Source organism: Artibeus jamaicensis, unplaced genomic scaffold, assembly GCF_021234435.1.
Source record: "Artibeus jamaicensis isolate MK-2021 breed Jamaican fruit bat unplaced genomic scaffold, CSHL_Jam_final contig_525, whole genome shotgun sequence".
Classification (NCBI taxonomy): domain Eukaryota; kingdom Metazoa; phylum Chordata; class Mammalia; order Chiroptera; family Phyllostomidae; genus Artibeus; species Artibeus jamaicensis.
The window spans coordinates 15,879,992-15,899,081 of NW_026521874.1; the positions used below are offsets into that span (position 1 = coordinate 15,879,992).

Below are 19,090 nucleotides of genomic sequence, written 5' to 3' on the forward strand. Positions count from 1 at the left end.
TTACAGAAGCACTATCATTGCCCTAACAAGTCAAATGAGCTTGAACATGCCATGTTTAAAAAGCTAAGGAGATTTATTCTCTCCCCAACTTTTCCAAGTTTCTCTATCAGTGATATGTACTATTCGCCTGCAGAGAGGGTTAGAATCCCTGCACTGCAGGCTCTATAGCATTGCCCAGTGAGGATGGCATTTTCTCAAAGCATCTCTGGGGATAGCCTCGTGTAAAATGTACGGTGCAGAGTGCTGTTCTAAGGCGACAGGACGAAGAAAGTACCCAGGTCCTTCACTCAGCAAACATTGACTGGGCACCTAACCTCCCTAGTTCCTCTTGGTCAACAGATGGAAGAAGCTACATGGGAAGGAGCCCAGTGCCCTGGATACATGGCCGAGGCTTCTGAGAGTGTTCTAACATTTATTAAGAAGCTCTCACTAACCGAGGCCCCATAACAGGCAGCTGGGGGCTTTACACACATTATCTCATTTAATCCTACCAAAAAGGTAACTGCCTTTAACCTCAGTTTTACAGATGAGAAAACTGAGGCTCGGAGATGATAAAAAACTTTCCCAAGGTCACATGGCTGGGACGTGGCTGGACTAGAAGACCACATTAGGTCCACCTGAGCTCAGCACCTGTGCTCTACCGATGACGGAACCTGCTTCCCCGACTGAGAGGGCGGACAGAGCCCTGGGAGTGGCTAAGGCCTTGATTCACAACGCATGAGACTTCCCAATGTAACCTTCCGGTCCCACCTGTAGTTTCACGTGGTAAAAACCCCACACAACCTCCCCTCCCAGAACAGACGTTTGAATGCAGAAAACTCACTCCCTTTGTCCCTTCTGTTGCCTCCATGGAAGAGGCTCAAACACGTAACCCATTAACATCTTTCATCACCATGTCGGGAGAGAGAGTCACTGGTCAGATGGGTGTGAGGGGTCAAGGATCACTTCAAAGTCTCTGGAAACAAGGCCAACAAAGCTCCTTTTCAGCCCAGCTGTATTTTTCCAGGCTGAGCTTATACTTACGGCAGGGCTGCAACAGGGCTGCTCCCCGAATGAAGCGCAAACAGAGTTTTGTCTCAGTGATCAGTGGGAAACAAATACCTGCTGCCCTGGGGCAGCCTTAAATCCTTTGTGGAGCCCATTAAGATAAAGAAACAAAGGCTTGGCTGACAACATGATACACAGAAAAAGACAGAATTCTCTTTCCTTTTGCTTTGCAGGGCTGAAGAAGGATGACAGCACTTTTTCTATGGGAGCTGCGGAAAAGAGGAGAGACTGCTGTGTCTGACACTGCCAGTCCACAGCGGGGACTCGAACTGCCAGTCCCGGTGGCAAGGGGTGGGGCTGCGGGCAGACCCACAAAGGGAGGGCACACCCGATCTGGTCCCCAGCTGCACTCACCCTCCTCCTCCCACCTGGCCCAGGGCTCCGCATGTGGCCAGTGTTCAGTCGTTGAAAGAAATGAAAGGGACCACTGGGAACCCCAGAAAGCCTCAGGCTGCTTCTGACAGCGGTTACATAACTATTTGGCACTTGTTTCTTACAGGACTTTACTTACATTAAAAACAATTTTCTTTTGAGCACCCGTAAAGTCATTTTTTCAGAGAAACCTCATCCACCTAGAGATTCTTTCTGGAGCTGAGAATGAGCAGGTAAACAAGGTAATGAGATTATCTATCATGAACTAAAGGGCTGCATGGCCTGAGAAGTCCCAGACTTGCCAGCAGAACTGGCAGAGGCAACCAAAGCAGAAGCATTCCCCATTTCCCAGGGTTCACTTCAGTCTAAGAAGAGGAACCAATGAAGGCAAAAGGGGCTAAAAACCACAGGCAAAAAAAAAAAAAAAATCACAGAAAGTAACATACAAACCCCTCTAAACATTAAATCTAGAAGGAAATCAAAGTGAACAAAGGAAAAACTACCTCAGATGTCCACGTCAGCACTGCCCAGAGGTTCTTCCTTCTCCAGCAAAGGAGGCTGTCGGGGGGGCCTTCCCCTGATCCGCAGGCACAACACAATGGGGGAGGGGGGCACCGAGTTCCCAGAACATAACCTGTTGGTGCCAAATCTATGTTGTAGGTCACCACCCAGGTGGAGAAAAGGGTGAGCAATTGGGGGAATAAAAAAAGCAAAAGAACTGCAGTCTGTCAAGGCAAACCACCACAGGTGCTGAGCTTTCGATGACACTCTCCCTCTCACGGGCGCTAAGCAACCCCGTCCGCACAAGCTTAAACTGCCACTCAGTGCGCTGGCTGCCTCTTCTCTGCAGTATCTGTTTCACATGTCCCTCTGCAGAGGGCCCAATGGGACTGGTGATGCAGAAACTGTATCCCTCTGAATTTGTTTTATATACAGGAAATTAAAGTAGAGGAGAGTGAGGAGGTGGGGAGAAGGGGAACGCCTTTGCAAAGCCACTCCACCCAGACCTCAAACGCTCGCCTCACTGGGAAAGATCACCTGCCACGGTCGATCTATCGAGGGGTTGCTGCAGTTGCCTCCTGGATGTCAGTGCAAGAGATAATTTCGTTCTCTCTGCAGGAATGGGAAACCCCCTACAACTCAGTCCTAAAGGAGCTCAGACTTGGAGGTGCCACAGGAAAGACTGTGCGGGCATGGCTCCGCTGTCGCCATAAGGCACGCCCCACCAATGGAGGCCGAAGGGGGAGGACTGCATTCCTGGATGAACGTGACTGGGGACTTGAGCCACAGCTGAACGTAGGCAGACCACTGGGGCAAGAAAAAGCTCAGGGTTTGGATTCCATCTTTGAAATTGGCAGGGTGAATCCAAAAAAACCAGTAACTGGAAGGAATTTTTGGTTCGGAAACTGCTCTGGCCAGTGTAATAAATCACTTTTGCTAAGAAGCAGCATTCTGGGCCAGAACACCCCTCACTGCTGTATGCACAGGCCAAGGAATGGCTCAAGAAATGGCACGGTCCGAAGTAAAAGAGGAGCACACCCGGAAGGCCTGGTTTTGCCTTTCAGCAGCCACTGCCACTGCCCTTGCCTTAAGTCTGCCTCCCCACACCCATCCTTGGAAGACGGCTTTGATGCCACAATCATGGACCAGTTCCTGTTAATCTCACTTTTTTAAAACCATCATTTGACATGCCTGCTTCCTCCTGCCACTAGGCTTAAAAAACAGGAAATGAGAAATAAATCTGAAATAGAGTAGTTTTATGTTTTTGGGTTATAAAAGAAGTCCTTGATGAGCATCACTGACATGGCACCCACAGACCCATGTAACATGATCTAAGAGTGTAAAAAATGAGGTGCTAGGAAGAAAAGGAGAGGGGGAAAAAACTCATAAAAACATTCCCAGTTAAAGACTTTGGATTGTTTTTGAATTTTAGCCACTGGAGTTAGGGTTAAGTTTCATAAAAAAGGAAGTTTTGGTATATCTAAGTGTAATTTTATGAACCAGAGATAAAGAGTATCTTTCTGTGTTTGAAGCTAATGAAATAAATTTAAATCTATAAAAAAATGCATTAAGAAAACGAGGACTAAATATATTTCAACTTTTCTCCAGGTCTCAAAATTGCTAATAATGACAACTAATAATTTTTCAAAGAGAGTACTGGATTTAAGTTACAGCTGACTTCTCCGTAATTCAACTTCCCCTCCTGAAACTACGGACATCACCACCTCCTGCTCCACCGATATCCTGTACATCTTCTGACGGGGTACTGTGAGGATGAAAGCATGAAGAATCTAATCACAAACACTGTAAATATTGTGGGGTTCCATTTGCAGGAAGTTCTCAAATACAAAGTAGAGGCAAAACTAACTACGGTGACAGAAGTCGGATCAATGGATGCTTCTAGATGGAAAGGACTGACTTGAAGGGGGTCTGAAGGATTCTAGTGGTGCCCTGGCCAGTGTGGCTGAGTTAGTGGGAGCATCGTCCCCTAACCGAAAGGTCACAGGATCGAGTCCCGGTTAGGGCACATCCCTAGGCATGTAGGGAAGGCAAGAGATTGAGGCTTCTCTCTCATATCAGCGTTTCTCTCTCCTTTCCTCTCTAATTAATTTTTAAAAACATACAAACTCTAGGGGGTGACAGAAACTGTGTGTATCCGGATGTGGAGACCGACCAAACTGTATACTTAAGAGATGAGCACTTCACTTAATGTAAATTATACAGACATTAATTTTTTTTAGCGATTTTACTTATTCATTTTTAGAGAGAAGAAGGGAAGGAGAAAGAGAGGGAGAGAAACATCGATGTGTGAGAGACACTGACTGGTTGCCTCTTACATGCCCCCAGCTGGGGACCTGGCCTGCAACCCAGGCATGTGCCCTGACTGGGAACTGAACTGGAGATGCTTTGGGTCGTGGTCCAGCACTCAGCCCACTGAGCCACACCAGCCAGGGCCAGGCATTAATTGTTTTTTAATTAAAACAAAACAAAACAAAACAAAACCCAATGCTGGAGAACAAAAATAAAACACTGCAAAACCCAGAGGAAATAAAGGCTTTCTGAGTATGACATAAAATCAGGAAGTCTTAAAAGATCTATGAATTCAATTATATAAAAAAATCAAGCTTTCCTACACAGACAAAAGCGTAATAAAAAACAAAGACATGATAAACCCACAAGAAATTGCACCACACCACAGACAAAAGCCTATTTTCCTTAATATACATAAAGTGATTACAAATAGAAGAATGGCAAAGAATGTGACTTGTTCACAGAAATGAAGTTCAATTACGCTTTCTTATAATAAGAGAAATGGATATGGAAACTATAATGAAATACCATCTTTCTGCTACTGGACGTGTAAAGACCCAGAAATCTGACACCACTCCATGTTGGTGATGATGTGGGGAAATAGAAACCTTCACATGATGCTGGTGAGAATCCAAATTGCTACAAATCCTACAGCAATCTGGCAACAGCTATCCACACTGCAAAGCCTTTGACCCAGCAATTCTGCTTCTAGCAATTTATTCTGAAGGTACAAAACTATGCAGATAGTTACTTGTGTAGCATCCTTTGTAATAGCAAAATATTGTGAACAGCTTAAACATCCTTCCATAGAGGATGGGTTTAAAAATTATGGCATAGCCTACAGACATATAGAATACTATGCAACCAAGAAAAAGAACGAGGCAGTTCTATATGTGGTTGTATATAACACTCTCTCAGATATTAAGTGATAAAAAGCAAGATGCAAAAGTATATGTAGTATACTACCATTTCTATTAGAAAAGAAAAATATGAATATTAATAAAACATAAATACTATGTTTGCAATTGCATGAGCTTTTTTAAAAAGCTAAACAAAAAAAAGTTAACAGTGGTTTCCTCCAGAAAGGAAGCTGGATTACCAAGGGATGGGTGAGAGTCTGACCATTCATCATTCACTTTTTTCTACCTCGGGAATTTTCTATCCCGTGCCTGCATCATCTCTCCTAAATACAACAGTTTAGAAAGCAACGGTACGTCTGTCCACAGCTCCACTCCCTGTGCTCACCCCTCAGTCTCAGCTCAAACGCTGCTGCCCCAGAGCAGCCTCCTCTAGACCAAGAGGGCAGAGGCCTCCTCCCCCACGCTTGCCTCATCCGTCGCGGACTTCTCCACAGCCCTCCCCAGGACTCTAACTCGAGGTCTGTCCTGTCAAAGGCTGTCAGCCCAGGGACTGGCACCATGCCTGGCACATTCCAGGAGCTCACTGAATGTTTGCTGACAAAATGAATGGAAACACGGGTTTTCGGAGAAGCTGTAAAACAAAGGGCCCATAATAGATCAAGACAACAGGACTCCCTGAGGAGCGCCAGACAGTGATGACTGGGCAGACCAGGAACATAAGGTTTTGCAGGCAACTTGCAACAAACATGGCGAGGCTGGCCCAGTGCTGACACGGCTGCCGGGAAACCTGGCTTTGCTACCAACGGCTGTGTGATCCTAGGCAAGTCCCTCCATCTGGGGCCTTACTTTTACCAACTATCAAACAAGAGAATTCAACAAGACTAATGGCTTGTCGAGCCCCTCCTCGCTTTTAAACTGTTAGCCTAGCTCATTCTACTCTCCCCTTCCTCACCAGGGGCCCTTCAGACAATCCATAGTTCCATGAGACAGAGTTTGAAAACCAATCTGTTCCATGACAGATAAAGCTCCTTCCACACCTCACATTCTATGACAAACCCATTTCCTCACCAATGAGTATTCCTCCGGAAACAGAGTATGATCACGTTCGAAGCATGACAAAAGAGGTTTCCAAGAGGACAAAAGAGAAAAATTCAGAATGCAGCCATGGCCAGCAAACCTTACTAGGTCTCCAGCAGGAAGGAAAACAGTAACAAGTCAAGCAATTCCCCAAACAGCCAGCCAGCAACCAGGGCTATTCATGGCAGGGATTCACGGCAGGAGAGTCCATGCTCTGCAATCAGATGAGAAGCGCGAAGCTGGCAGCAGGAGCAGGGCACACTGCACGCTCAGGGAATGGGCAGCAAGTTCACAAGGGAGACAACTGCTGGTGTGAGATCAGCCAGAGAATGTTAGCAAAGGGAAAGGGTTACGAGATATTTGGCAAGGTCTGATCCATCTGCCAAGACCCATCTTTGAATTGAAGGATATTAGGGCAGAGAAAACAGATCCCTGAAAGTCTGCGTTGGTGGCTGCCAACTTCAGTGTTGACAACTGTCACGGTTAAACCCTTGCCTGATGAATACCTGTTCAGAAACCTGTTCCAAGGCACGTGTTAGCACAAAGACAGTCAAGACGAACTTGGAAGAGAGAATAAAATGGGCTAGGATGGGGCCACCGTTTCCTCATGTGGAACAGAAAAGGCAAACTTTGATCATGCCACATGCTTTGTCACTTCAGGTCTGTCTCAAGTGCAGAGGTTGATTTACTCCACAAATACCTCCCTGTTCCACGTCATGCTCTGGAGTCTGCCCCGGCCCCTATGAAGCTCAGATTTCAATAGAGAAGACGATTCTACTAGCCACTCTCCAATGGTCCAATAGTTTCCTTTTAAACAGAAAAAGGTCCTCACAGGTAAGTACTCAAGGTCACTTTACAGACAGGAAAACAGGTAAGGCCAACTTGAAAATTAAAAGGTGAGTCAGCAGTAGGGAAACCAGATTTCAGACTTACTCTCTGAGACAGTGTAGTCACCAAACTCAGACAGACAGGCTCTTTCAAGTTGGCTCAATAACTCTGAGAAAATAAGCTGCTCTTCTTCAGGCTTGGCATAAAACTCAGAACAAAGGCGGCAGCGACAGTAGTAATGGCAAACGGATGAGCATTATGGGCTGGATGCTATGTTAAGATTACTGATAAAATCACAAGTTTACAGATGAGGACGACACTGAAGCCCAGAGAGGTCATGCGTCTTTCTGGAGTCACACAGCTGGAAAATGGCCGTGCCAACACTCTCTAACCTTGCCCCATAATGAGGTCCCACATGTCCCGTTCCTCCTCTCTGAATGAAGCCCTGGCAGGAACACACACACTCCGGGCTACAAGGTATGTAAAATATGTCGCCAAACATCCCTGCAGAGTCCCTTAGATGTTGAATGACAGGTTGTTTTAGGACCAGTCTGTCCAGTTTGGCCAGCAGAAACGTCAAGTTTGGTAACGTGCCCAGAGAAAGTCTGTCTGGATGAGCTTGCCAAGGCACGGGCCTCCTGGGATTTGGATGAAAATTGATTGGTCAAAAATTAATCTCCTGAGACCCATTGGCAATGAAAGCCTCAAATGAAAAAGAAACTAGAGGCAGACAAATGCCACAGGTAAACGTTACTGTATCAGCACTGAGTCTCTAGAACCCAATTTCAGAATCAGGGGCCAGTTCTCAACTATCTATGAGCAGAAATGTGTGGAGAGATCGGCTGTCAAGAGAAAGAAAAGCTGGTCCTCTCCCTCCGGAGCCTTTTCTGTCCCTTTCCTTGCCCCCAGGTGCGCTGCCTTTACCCTTCTCTCTCCTGAGCTCCGAGGGCCCTTCTTTTGCCTCTGTAACTTGTCTCCTGAGCCCACGCAGCCCAGCTGGCTCACTTCTACTACCTCTGTAGCTTTCTAAAGAAACCTTCGCTTATAATTTGAAGGGGGGAAAAAGAGAAGAAAAAAAAAAAAGTTCCTCTGGGCATGAAAAAAAAAGTAACAAGGGCTTGTTCTGGGCAAAAAAACTAATCAAGACAAGGAGGCCAAAGACTACAGAACAGAGCTGAACATCTCAGTTTCCCTGCCTATACACAGGGGCACTTCCTGAAGATCTGCAGGGGTTTGCAGCCATCCATCCATTCGGCGTGGGAAACGGTGTATAGGGAGCACCATCAGCTCTGAGATGGGGGCTGTGCTCCACACAGGCCCATGCACACAGCTGACGAAGAAGAGTCCTTTTGCCCTAGTTCTGAGATCCAGCAGCCAGGTAAAAGAAGCAGGTGAAGAGCAGAGTGTTCATGCCTCCCTGGTAATCGTCACCAATGCTCGGAGGAGGAGGTGTCTGAAACTGGTGGAACGTGGACAGAAGCCCTCTTAGATGAAGGGCTTGCCTAAATATGAAGAGACGGTCAGATTTGGAAAGAGGGGCTGACATGGAGAATACCCACGAGATGCCAGCCTAATGGGGAGTGAATGGAGAAAAACTAAACCGCCAGCAACACTGGCTGGGGTGCAGCCTCTGTGCTAAGCAATTTATAGCTCCTTCAATTCCTTTAAAAGGTAATCCATTTAAGAAGGAGGAATTAGAGAGACAGAGAGGAGTGACTTATCCAAGGCCAAAACAAGCACGCAGGTTCAGGAATCTGTGAAACCCCCTGCTTGGCTGAAGGCAAGGAAGGATGAGATTCAAAGATGGTCTTTGATGCCAGAGTTGGTTAGATCCTGCCGCAGAAGATGGAGTGATCCTGTTTAATAAGTCTCACAGTGACTGGCACTTGACATAGCAGACTGCTCCCTCCTCCTTGATAAACTTTCTGCTCTTGGACCCAGGAGTCCATGCTCTCTGCTTTACCTCTTACCCCAATGTCTGCTCCTTCTCGGTTCCCTCTGTTGATTCCTCCTTCTCTCTCCCTCCTTCGATTTTGGAGTATTCCAGGGCTCTGACCTGCTACCTCTTCCCTTCTCCCTCTACACCACCTCTTTAGTAATCTCAGCCAGTGTCAGGGCTGCGCGCATCTTCTACATGCTGACAATTCACAGCTTTACATCCCCAGGCCCAACCTTCTCCCTGAGCTAGCAGCTCATGTAGCTGAACTACCTAATTAATACCTGAACTTGAATGTCTACATGGCTGATAGGCAGCTCAAACTTCACATGATAGAAACTGACCTCCCGCTTCCTCCCTACCTGCAAATGCCTCATCCTGCAGTCTTCACTACCTAGTTACTGCCAACATCATCTTTAACAGGTTCACAGGCCAAAAAACTCAGTTGCCCTTGACAATACACTCTTTCTCTCTTTCACAGCCCATATGTAATCTATCAGCAAATCCTATAGGGTCTGCTTTCAGAATGAGTCCAGAATCCATGAGGCAGCTTCTCACCAGCTCCCTCACTACCACCAGGCCACAGGTCACTATGACCTTTCATCGGCACTGTTATGAAGCTGCTTGTGCACTGTCCCCTACAACCCACCTCGGCGACAGACAGAACGACCCTGTTATAGCCTAAGTCAGACAGTGGCGCCCTTCTGCTCGAAATCATCCCCATCTTACTCGGAGTAAAAGCCATAGTCCTTAGCATGGCCTCACAGTTTGTAAGGCCCTGTACGAGATGTACACCCCTTTCTGTCTCTCTCTCACACACATGCCCCATCATTACATTTTTGAACTCTAATCCCCCGTTCTCCCCATCACTCCCTCAGTTCCAGCCATAGTGGCCTCTTTGCTGACCCTTGTACAAAACAGGCACGTCTCTACCTCAGGGCCTTTGCATGCCTGCTTCAAGTTAGGAGGAAGACTCTTTCTCCAAACAGCCTCGTGACTTAGTCCCTCACTTCTTTTAAGTCTCGGTTCACATGTCATCTTTTCACTGAGGCCTTCTCTGACCACTTCATTTTAAATTGTACACATCTTCCACAACTGAATCTAAAAAAAAAAAAAACCTAAGGAAATAGAGGAATGGAGACAGAATCATGGATATGGAGAGTGTTTTGATGGTTGCCAGATGGGAGGGGAGTGTAGGGAAATGGATGAAGCGGTGAGGAGATTACAAATAGGTAGTTACAGAATTGCTATGGGGATATAAAGTACAGTATGGGAAATGAAGTAGCCAAGGAACTTGTATGCATGACCCACAGACATGAACAATGATGTGGGCAGTGCCTGAAAGAGTGGGGGTGCTGGGTGGAGGGGGGCCAAGGGGGAAAAATGAAGACAACTATAACAGCATAATCAATAGAATATAATTAAAAAAACTGTACACATTCCTAGCCAATCCACCCCACTTCCCTATCCTCCTTTTGCTTGTTTTTCAAAGTATGTATCACCAACATACTATAAAATGTACTGACGTTGTCTATTTTTTCTCCCTCCATAACATAAATTCCACGAGGACAAGAATTTTGTCCATTTTGTTTACTGCTGCATTCCTAGTTCCTAGACTGGTACCTGGCAAATAGCAGGTACTCAATAAATATTTGCACAACTAGTGTGCAACCCCCCCGGGGGGACATTCCATGCTTTGTAAACCAACCTGGAGAGCAGCTTCCCAATGTCCATCCATGGTGTCTGCCAGGGCCAGAGCTACCTCTGCTCTGGCTGTCACGCTATTTTGACAAAATCGAAATTGAAAATGCCAGACCCCGTAGCCCATTTTACAGCCAATAAACGTAAGATAAGTAAATATGTGATAAGAGAAAAAAGAGAGGGCAAAGTGTAGATGATGAGGGAGCAACATTTCCAGCAGGAGAACTGCTTGGCCACTTCTGTCCATGAGGCCAGACTACCACCCGTTGCTCCCACAGCATCACTCAGAGTGACCAGAGCTACGGGAGGTGGGGTTCCAGGTGCCTCGGGAGGTCTGTGGAGGGGTCTCTGACACAGGGTGTGATGTGAGCATGGCTGGGCCCTGCCCTTGCCCACAGCCCTCGCAACCCACAGGCCTCATTCTCTGTTCCTCCAAGTGCCAAGCTCTTCGCTGCCTCCGGGCTGATCCAGGCTGATCCTCTGCCTGGATTACCCTCTCTGGTGCCAGGGAAGGCGTTTTCTGGGAAGTGAGTGGTCAAGACATCCAACGGTTTCAGAAGATGACTAGAAAAAGATGAAAGTCCAAGCCCAAAGCCAGCTGGACCAACGAACTGAGCCTGCTCTGAAACACTTTTAGGAAGTGAAACGAGAAGGGTGGGAGAAGTCCTGTATATAGAGGTCTGTTTGCAGAAGGAAGTGACACCCCGCAAACCAGGGGTGACAACTTTCCTCAGACACAGGCTCCCAGCTGGCACCAACTGCCTCGGGTGAAGGCACCCACCATCACAACAGGCCCTGCACACACTGTCTCCTCAGACCCCTGGTGCACACCAGTGCTGGGGGAGGGGAAGAAGGGCAGGGACCAGTATTATTTTAGGGCTGCAGTAAAGGAGGCCCAGCCTAAATGAGTGGTCCAGGAAGCTGAAGTTAAGTTGAGACCCAGGGCTGACTGATGGGGAGTCGGGGGTGCTTTTTTCATTATACCCCTGAGCCCTTTGAGCCTCTCACGATGAAGCCTCTGCTCAACCCACATTCAACAGATAATTTCTACGTAACCTCTAAGGGATCTGATTCTTTGAGAACTAGTGAAGTTGCTCTCTCTGACAGTTTTTAAGAGGTCAGAGGAGCCCAGTGGGCTCAACTCAGGACAGGGAGTCAGATGCTCTGAACTCTGCTCATGTTCCTACCATCTGTGACAAGTCGCTTCACTTCAAATCCTCTCTTGCAAGGATGGGGCTAAGGTGACAATATTAACCCCTGGCAGGGTAGCTCAGTTGGTTAGAGCATTGTCCCGATACGCCAAAGTTGAGGGTTCAATCCCTGGTCAGGGCACATAAAAGAATCAACCAGTGAATGCATGAATAGGGGGAATAGCAGGTTAATGTTTCTCTCTTTTTCTCTCTAAAATCAATCAATCAATTAAAAAATCTTAAAAAGGTGACAACATTAAGTTTCTATGAATTCAGTGGAACTAGGAGAACAGATCATAGAGTTAAAAAAGGTACTACATTAATACTTATATCACGGCTTACTTCCAAAGCATGTGGAAACCCTCATGGGTTCATTAAGTCTCATAACCCCCAGAAAGGGGTAGGAAAGCCGCAGGTCTTTCTTGTGCTGTCAGGGAAACTGAGGTAGAAGTGGAGCAAGTGAATGCCTGCTCAGGCTCCCAGAGCCTAGTTCTGGGCCAGCAAACCACCTCACCATCTCCCAGACAAGACTGCTCCCAGCCAATAAGTCACAGGGCCTGCACTTTTCTGAGAGAGACGCAAACCCTTCTGTTGCATATGCTCTTCCAGAACTAGGGCCAGAGGATCCCCAGGGGTCACGTGCTTCCTCTTCATTCCAAAAGGAACGTAGCACAACCAGTCTCAAGAAAGGTTCTGAATATCCTTCCTTAAATTAGTTTCATGGATAGCCTGTTGTGTGTCTCACACTTGCCAACAGGAAAAACTTCCTCTCTGCCCTGAAAGGTAATCACTTACAGGAATAGCTTGCAAAAATTGTTTCATCCTAGTGAAAGTGAATCAAATGCCCCTTGAGATTAGATGAGAAGCAATATGCTACATCTTTGCCTAGATGCAAATAAACATAACGGCAACTAAAGACATGAAATAGCACGTACACCCCAACCTTCCTCCAGCTTCTCTCTCGTCTCCACACTCTGCAGGTCCCCAAATGCCAGGGTAGGAACCCTGGCTCCATCTATACTACCCAACTTCCCTTACACGTGTGATTTAACCTCTGTGCCTCAGTTTACTCGCTGGTAAAACGGGGATGACAGCGGGAGCTACCTCACAGGGTTGTTGTGAAGTTTCAGTGCAGCGTTGTAAGTAAAGTGTTTAACACTGTACCTGGTACTTGGCAGAGGCTCAATAACCAGGACTGAGTATTTGCGTCAGTAGTTTTCAGCATTATTACAGGTGTCCCCAGTTAACTTAGTCTTGAGGCACACAGAGACAGACCGAATCCAAGTCTACCTCGGATCAGGTGGCTGTTTCTTGGATTAAAAAAAAAAATACTTTTCCAACCTTGGCAAGGAGATAAGGTCCTGAACGACCAGGAGGCCTCAGGATGTCCACAGGGGTGAGTACGAAGGGGAAAACCAGGGCATGAACAGGAGTCTCCCCTTTGGCTAAGCGCAAGCTCCTCGGGGCCTAAGTCTAGGAGTCTGTCCCAGAGTGCGCCGCGGGAGGGGCTGCAGGACTGCGGGAGCTGGGGCGTAAGCCTGCGGACAAGTGGGCGTGAATGAATGAACCTGCTGTCCTGCTGTCTCTTCGGGGTCTCGGAAGCCACTCTCCGCCCTCTCCCGCCTAGTCCTCTCAATGACCTTTGACCCTGAAAACCCCTCATCTCAGACCCCCATTCCCTGTCCCACGCCTTCTCCTGCCTCGCCGGACTCTCTGCTTCCTCACCCGTTGGTCTGAAGGGCTCCTGGCGCCACAGCGCGGCTCGGCTGGGCAGCAAAATGTCCGCCTCGTCCTCCCGCTCTCCCGGTGCGACAGTGCCGCCGGCTAGCTCGGAGACCCGCGACTGTCACCTGCCAGGCGGAAGTGAGCTGCCTGCGCGTGGGCACTTCCGGTGGACGCACGGCCTGGGGGCGGGGTCAAAGGTGCAACCCGGGGGGGCGGGGTGCCCGCGGGGTGGAGCTAAGAGAGGGCAGGGCCAGGGGGCGGGGCCAGCGAGGATTAACCCCTTCTGAGCCGCGGCTCTGCTTCCCCGCGGCGTGCTGTAGAGTGTTTAGAAACATTAACCAGCTGGCTGCTAAGTAATTAACGTGGGTGGAAAAAGTCGTGGAGACTTTGAGGTCCATCTCTTCCTTCTGTTTTACAGATGGAAAAACTGAGTCTCTGAGAGGGTCAGGGTTTTCTCAAGACCAGTTACCTTATGAGTGAGAGTCAAAACTAGAGCTGCAAGTCTAGTGCTCACTGCCTTGAAGCGCAGACCTTTGGGAATTCCACGTTGTAGGAGCTAATATCGGACCCTCCAAGGAACTTTTATCTAAGGAGAACTACAAAATGTCCCATTTCCCCTTTGATTGGGTCTGTCAAGACCTCAATTCCTATTGCCGCCTCACTCCTGACTCTGTTACTATTAACTTTCTCCTTATAGATAATTTCTGATCATCCCCTTTAAAACATTGTTTCATTTCTACTCTTTAAAAATGTTTTACTGGGTGCCTGACTAGCATGGCTCAGTTGGTTGAGGGTCCTCCTGCAAAGCCAAAGGTCGCTAGTTGATTCCAAGTCAGGACAGAGGCCTGGCTTACCAGTTCAAACTCATTGATGTTTTTTCCCCTCCTTTCCCCATTCTCTAAAAATAAATAAATAAAACCTTTCTTTAAAAACACATAGAAAGTTACCACTGGTACAACACTATTAACTAAATTAACAGGACTTATTCCATTTTAAAATCCTTTTCTGAAGTAGGCAAGAAACAAATCAATTTTATATGTATGTGCTATGCACAGCTCTCCAGAGGAACTATGTTTCTCTAATGATAAATGTTGGCAAATACCATCTGCTTCACTAGAAAATAAAATTTCATTGGGAATGTAATATGCAAAGAGAAGAAGTATCCAACAAAACAAATCAACTAACCTAAAGGTGCAAGTTCAGTGAAGAGGTCAGAGCTTTAAGATTTCCAAGAAGATGAAAAAGAAAAAAAGATTTCCAAGAAGATGGAAGTTACAGTGACAGTTTGCTCAGGAAGGACATCCTGGGGGAGGTGGCGTTTGTGCTCAGCCTTGCCCAATAAGAACAGAGTTGTATAGGCTGAGACAAAAGGAGAAGATAATCCAGGGACAATACTGCAGAGACAGGAAGGCAAGGGTCCTTCAGAAAAAGCATCTTCTAAGTCCCTACTCTGAACTAGGCCCTGGGCTGGGTATTGCATGAGGCAAAGGCCCTTCCCTTGCTGAACCTATAGTTTCTCTGGGGCAGGTGACAGAGCAGCAGACATAAATGGAATTGCTGCTGTAATAGGGGATGCACTGAGGATATGGGAGTGGGAGTCCAGAGAAGGGATGAAAGCTCCCCCAGGGTTGGAGGGAGCAGCGGAGGCTTGGACAAGTGTGTGTGGGGGGGCATTTAATCTGAAATTGCAGAACAACAGGGAATATTTCTGTAGCACCTGGGGTGTGCATGGCAGTGTGCAGAGGGTCTCATTTCTTCTTCACATCATCTCCATGTCATCTGGGTAGGTGTGAACGGCAACTCTAGGAGCTTAAGTCAAAGAGTATCTGAGTGGCAGAGCTGAGGCACTGTTTTCAAGCTCCAACATACATGCTGTCATAAGTCCTACTCATTCACCTAAAATGTATTTGTCACTCCTACCTCAGCCAGCCACACTGGGGATGCAAGATGGATCAAGAGGGATCAAGATGTAGTACAACCTCTCCTTGAGGCCACTGTTGACTGTGGGAGAGAGACAATAAAGAGATGATTATAACACAGCTCAGAAAGACCAGGAATGCACTGGGGACTTGGGTACCAAATGAAGCCTGGGAAAGTCAGGGATGGCTTCCTGGAGGAGATGACATTCAGCCTGAACTGTCAAGGATGATGTTACTACTACTAATAGTTTTGAACCAGGCACTGTGCTAGGCTTGTCTACATATTAACTCTCCCAACTCCCAAATTTGATTCCACAACTGACCCCAAGTAAATATTTAAAAAACTTAGGCCAGTGGGCAAGCCGATTCCTCCCCCACTTCCCTGTGGGCCTGGGCCTCCTCTCTCACAGCTCAGCCTGGTAGGAAAGCTAAAAATATCATGCTAATAAGAGGAGGCACAGTTCAATGCCAAAGGGTGAATAATTACGGCTTGTAAAAATAGGAGACAGAAGTGGGGAAGTGGGCTTCTTGGGGGCTTCCCTCTCATCCCTACCACCAAACCTAGCTGGCTACACTGCCTGAGTCACAGGCACCATCAAATCCTGAGAGCTGCGTCTAAAACAGTCACACCTGGGGCATGTGTGGTACAAGCAGGAAGAGCACCTCGCTTCAGGATGATTGGAGCAGAGCCAGTGATGGCCACGCCCACCTGGAGAGCCCGTCTCTCCCAACCAACCCATCATTACTGAGAATACTATCACCTCCTGGTGGGAGGAGGAAGTTTTCAAATTTTCCTCCAAGTCCTATTCATTTTCTACCTTGCCCTATTGAGCTGGCTGATGTTGGACAGGCCCATCCATCTCTTTAGGCTTCAGTTTCCCCTTTCTAAAAACTCTGAACCCATCACGGAACAAGCACCATTGTATGCCCCTGACATTTATCACCATTCTCAAGAAGGTGGGCCCTATGATAACCCCCACTTTACGGATGAGCGCACTGAGGTTCTGAGAAGCTGAGGAACTTTCTCAACAAGGTGACAAGGGGCCAAGCTGGGAGTCATGACCAGGGCTGATGACTGCAGGGCTCATGCTTTCCCCTCCCCCTCCCCTGCCTCATGAGGTTTCCTGCAATCAGAGGAAGGTTGGGAGTATTTATGATGTCGTGAAAGGATCCAGGACCTGCTGTTGGCACTTTGCAACCTTCAGAAAGCCAGTTCTCTTTCTGACACACAGCATCTCAGAGCCCATCCTCGCCTTCCGTCCACATTGGTGCATGATAAACTTATGTTGAAATGAGTGTTCTTTCCATCTCAGCCCACTAGAGGGCCCACAGGAGACGTTAACTGCTACTCTGCCCTTTGGATGTAACTGTCACACCGGCAGCCCCACAGCATCCCCACCTCCCTTCTAGGTGACTTTTCTGTTTCTGTGATTTCTATTCCTCTCCTTCAATTTCTGCTGCTTGTTGTTTTTGCGCTACAAATGTCTAAAAGTTGCCTCAGATCCTTTTTGGAAGGAGGCAAGACTGAGCTGCTGTTACCAACTTCTTTCTGTGTTTGCTTTTCTCTGCAGTCTCACTAACAATGCCCCCTCCCCACTTGCTGAGGGTGGGCAGCTCCAAGTCCTTCCCACCCAGGGTAGGCCTGGCACAGCCCCCAGGTCGGAGGGGCCTAGAGGCTGCCTGGGACCCCTCCTCTGCCCCCGCGTCCCCCTGCTGCAAATGCTCTCGCTGATCCATTCCTGGTCTCACGGGAACAAACTTGTGCTCACCTCCCCCTGGCTTTGCTGCCTCCCAGTAACAATGGTGATGTTGGCGGGCCAATGAGGAGGGCAGCACCATTTGCCAAAAACTCATCATGGGACAGACAGCCTCCACCAACAAATCATTTAATTAATTGGACTGTCTCCCTTAATCTGCAGGTACCGTTGTCATCCTCATTTCATAGGTGACGATGCAGAGGCCCATTTGGTTGGAAAAGAGCTGAGCTGGCGGGAGCTAGTTCAGCTGGGAAGAGCCCAGTCCAGAATCACAGGTCCCTGGGCTTGAACCCAGGTCTTGCCATTCCTTCTGTGTGACTCTGAGTGAGTCACTTGCCCTCTCTGTGCCTGTTTCCTCCGATGCCTACTTCACAGGGCAGCCACAAGGACCAAAGGATGCAATGCCCAACACCTGGTGTGCGGGGAGCACGCCACAGACATCAGTCATTGTTCCAGACTAAATGTGTTATTATCTGTGGCTGGGATTTGAAGCACACAGTCCATTTGATCCCACAGTCCCGGCTATCCACCGTCTGGGCGAATCCCTGCTGAGGTGGAAGTGAAATGCTTTTTGGGTGGAAAACTCCAATTTCATGATGGGCTCAGGTTTCCCTGAGAGGAGCCAGGTCATCACAGCTGCCTGTTGGGCCTGCTGTGTACCTGGCTAGCCCCCCAGCCAGGACAGATGTGGGGCTGGGGGCTTCACAGGCATTCTACCTTCACCCGCCCAGTAGCCTCTGCCACACCTGCCTGGTGGGCCTGCCTGGTGGGCCCATAGACAGTCTCTGCCCCCAGAAGCTTCCTGTTTGCTCCTCACTAAACTCCCTCAGGCCCCCCTGCAAGGCTCAGCTCACACCCCACTTCTCTATTAAATCCAGGGCAAGCCCTATGACCAGATCCCCCGTGGCAGCCCTGTTCTCAGGGCTTCCAGAGCTGCTGTCCTCCCTGAGTTCCCCACCGGACTGAGCCGTTATCACCAACTTCCCTCTGTATTTGCTTTTCTGGAATCAGCTGCGGTGGCCCTCTTTTCTTTACCCTCAGCCTCAGGAGGGTACCACATGCACCACGCCAGATGATTCACATACACCATCTCCCTAGAGCCTCTCAGCTGGTAGTTGACAGAGGCAGGATTGAACCCAGGCCTGTCTAGCCCCAGGTCCACGCTCTTAACCAGCCCTCCAACTTCCCCTGCTCTCCTCCCAGGCACACCCCTCCACTCTCCGACTTCCTCCACGGAAGGGCCTGACCTGGCCTGTGCTGGCCTGGGCTGCTCCGGGTCTCCACCGCATCTAGAACTGGAACCGCGTTCACTTTAGGACTCTATTGCCCCATCCACATGCCGGTTGCTGGGCGAACGAACAAGTGAGCAAAGGAGCTGGATGTACAATATCCGTGATCTGCTGCATCTTGTGTGAGGATCAGAGGACAGAGGGAGAGGCGGGGTGCCTCAGTGCTCCCTGCTTAAGACAAACTGGGGACTTTTCATTCATTTGCTCATCATCTTTGATAAACACTTGTGGACTCTGTGGCAGGCCCTGTGCCAGACCTGCCCTCCTGGGAGAATGCTGGTCCCAATCTGGTAGCTCGGAGCGAGGGGCAGGGATGAGGACCTGGAGCAGGGGCAGCGGAGGCTCCCTGAAGGAGGCAGAGAGGGCTCCCTGAGCAGGCCCAGGTTTGAGCGTCATACAGACCAAGTTTTCAGCTAGTAGCTTGTGACCTTGGGCAAGTCACTTCACTTCTCTGGGCCTCATTTTATTCATTTGTACAATAAAAAGGAGAGCTACATGGAAGGTGCTATTTTAAGGCTGCTACAAGATAACTGTCAAACGTGAACAAGGTGGTGATTCTTATTATGTAAGCCCCCCCC

The 19,090-nt window shown here is 48.3% G+C and overlaps 1 protein-coding gene across 3 annotated transcripts in view; it reads right to left on the reverse strand.

Annotated features, from left to right (window-relative positions):
• AP1B1 (adaptor related protein complex 1 subunit beta 1) overlaps positions 1-13,695 on the reverse strand; it is a 46,193-nt gene extending 32,498 nt beyond the window's left edge. For 2 of the 3 annotated variants that reach the window (XM_037153266.2, XM_037153264.2), the window contains exon 1: positions 13,548-13,695. The gene's annotated coding sequence lies outside the window, so the exon portion shown is untranslated. Of the gene's footprint in view, positions 1-13,163; positions 13,361-13,547 lie in introns of all 3 variants that reach the window. The other variant, XM_037153262.2, reaches the window with a different exon arrangement.
• Between the last annotated feature and the right edge of the window lie 5,395 nt (positions 13,696-19,090).